This window comes from Schistocerca nitens, chromosome 7, assembly GCF_023898315.1.
Source record: "Schistocerca nitens isolate TAMUIC-IGC-003100 chromosome 7, iqSchNite1.1, whole genome shotgun sequence".
In the NCBI taxonomy this organism is placed as follows: domain Eukaryota; kingdom Metazoa; phylum Arthropoda; class Insecta; order Orthoptera; family Acrididae; genus Schistocerca; species Schistocerca nitens.
The window spans coordinates 310616325-310618824 of NC_064620.1; the positions used below are offsets into that span (position 1 = coordinate 310616325).

Genomic DNA, 2500 nt, shown 5'->3' on the forward strand with positions numbered 1-2500 from the left:
CCGATGTGGGAGGGCAGCTGGTTTAAAACGTAGTCCACCGCAAAGTTGAACAAGAGGGGGGAGAGGGGATCGCCCTGTCGAACGCCCCGTGATGGCTGCACAGACACGCCCACGCCGGCGCCGCCCGCTATCACCGTCGTGCTGCCCTCGTAGCACCGCTCGACGTATTCAATAAAGCAATCCGGCAGGCCATGAGCCCTCAGCACAGGGCGAAGGGCAGCATGATCTACCGAATCGAATGCTTTAGAAACGTCGATCGACGCCACAAAGACAGAGCGACAGGAGCGAACTGCGTCGGTGAGAGCTGTGTCCAAGATGAAGGTGTTTTCCAACATCCCATCCCGGGGGATGAATGCCCGCTGACGTTCGTCCACAGCACATGCGCGCATCAGGCGTGACGCGAGAACCTTGTGAAAGGTCCGCGCCAGCACCGAGCAGACCGTAATGGGGCGAAAGTCAGCGGGGGATGTTGGTGCAGCCGTTTTGGGGAGAAGGGACGTCCGCGCGCGAAGTAGACGCTCCGGAAGGGCGCGGGCCAGAAGGAAGAGATTCATCAGTTTCACCAGGACTTCGTGCGGCAGGCGCCGCAGCTCCGCTGGAGTTAGGCCGTCCGGTCCGGCTGCTGATCCCCTGGGCGGCAAGGCGGCAGCGACCTCCTCAAGTGTGACCGGCCCCCATAGGCACTCAACAGCGACAGGCTGCGAGTGCGGGAGGAGGCGGTCACGGATGAAGCCCGCGGTCGAGATGGGCTTCTTAGTGAAGAGGTCCGCCCAGAAGTCCAGCAGACCTGGGATGACAGGTGGCGGCTGCAGCAGGGTGCCATCCAGGAGGCCGCGCACGCAACGTGCACGCGACCTCCGGAAGGCATCCTGCGTTCTTGCGTATTCCCAGCGGCGCCGCTTGCGCTTCTGCAGCGGCGGAGCGGCAGGCGGCCGCTTAGATGGTTGGCGCGGCCGCTGTGTCCTGGTGATCGATCTCTCCCCTCTGGACCCGACCGACGAAAGGGCATCCGGGAGCATGCCCAGGATGACATCGGGCGGCGTGCCCCGCCCCAGACCAATGACTCGATCCAGAGCAGAGAAACGCTGGGCGGAAGCAGGTAGTCCCGCCAGATGCTCCCAGATGGCGGCGTCAGTCGGCCCCTCCGGCGGCGGCCCGGTGGTGTCGGCCGCGAAGTCCTCGGCTGCGTCGTCGGACGGCGCAGCGGCATCGCCCGCATCGGGCGGCGGAGTCGCCGCACCCCGGCGGGACGCCGGCTCTTCCCCCCGACCGAGCTCAAGTGCATCCATGAATTGGCGGACAAGCTGCTTGTGGGCAGCTTTCCGCCGTTGGCACTTGATTGCTTCAAGCGTTCGGTCGGGGAACATGCTAGTTAGCTCCTGGTTGACAAAGAAGAACCGTGCGTCCCTCTCGAGGAACAGTTCGGCCTCCGCCTTGGCGAGCGATAGGACTTCTTCCTCCGTCCACCTCGCGCGATGCCTCTCCGTGACGATCTCCGCGTTGGCGGCCGCTAGATGTTGGCGGCGGCGATGGACCCCGAGACCGTTCTTGGTTGTGAAGCTGCGGTGACACTCACTGCAGGTAAAGGCTGCAACAGTTACAGAATCTACGGCACGGCCGGTTGGCCGGCTAGGTGCTGGGGAAGCTGGGGTGGCGCCTTCAGCGGAAGGGCCACCACTCGTGTTTTCTTGTGTGCTGCCCCCAACTAATAGGTATAATGCGAGGGGGGGCTGGTAACCCCCCCAAGCCCCTGGTGCGGTCTTCTACTCTGCGAAATCAGCGGGCCCACGTGAAGGGGAGAAGACCGCAGGAGAGGAGAGGCTATGAGGGCTAGGCCCATGTATTGCGCATCACTCTCCCTGTAACTACAACCCAAGGAAGGCACCTCGCAGCAGCAGCACGACTACATCAAGACCGCGCTTCGAAAAGCCGAGTCCGGATGCAGCCACACCGCCGCCACTTGGCCACCTTAAGAGAGTCATAGTTACTCCCGCCGTTTACCCGCGCTTGCTTGAATTTCTTCACGTTGACATTCAGAGCACTGGGCAGAAATCACATTGCGTCAACACCCGCTAGGGCCATCGCAATGCTTTGTTTTAATTAGACAGTCGGATTCCCCCAGTCCGTGCCAGTTCTGAGTTGATCGTTGAATGGCGGCCGAAGAGAATCCGCGCACCCGCGCGCCCCCGGAGGAGCACGCTAAGGCGGACGCGGCCTCGCAGCAAGGAAGATCCGTGGGAGGCCAAGGCACGGGACCGAGCTCGGATCCTGCACGCAGGTTGAAGCACCGGGGCGCGAACGCCGCACAGGCGCGCGCATCCTGCACCGCGGGCCAGCACGAGGCCGACCAACGGCGAGAGCAGACCACACCCGCGCTAAACGCCCGCACTTACCGGCACCCCTACGGCACTCACCTCGCCCAGGCCCGGCACGTTAGCGCTGACCCACTTCCCGACCAAGCCCGACACGCCCCGATCCTCAGAGCCAATCCTTATCCCGA

The 2500-nt window shown here is 63.5% G+C and overlaps 1 pseudogene; it reads right to left on the reverse strand.

Moving 5' to 3' along the window:
* Window positions 1-2500, reverse strand: part of LOC126197824 (large subunit ribosomal RNA) — a 7929-nt pseudogene that overhangs the window by 3077 nt on the left and 2352 nt on the right.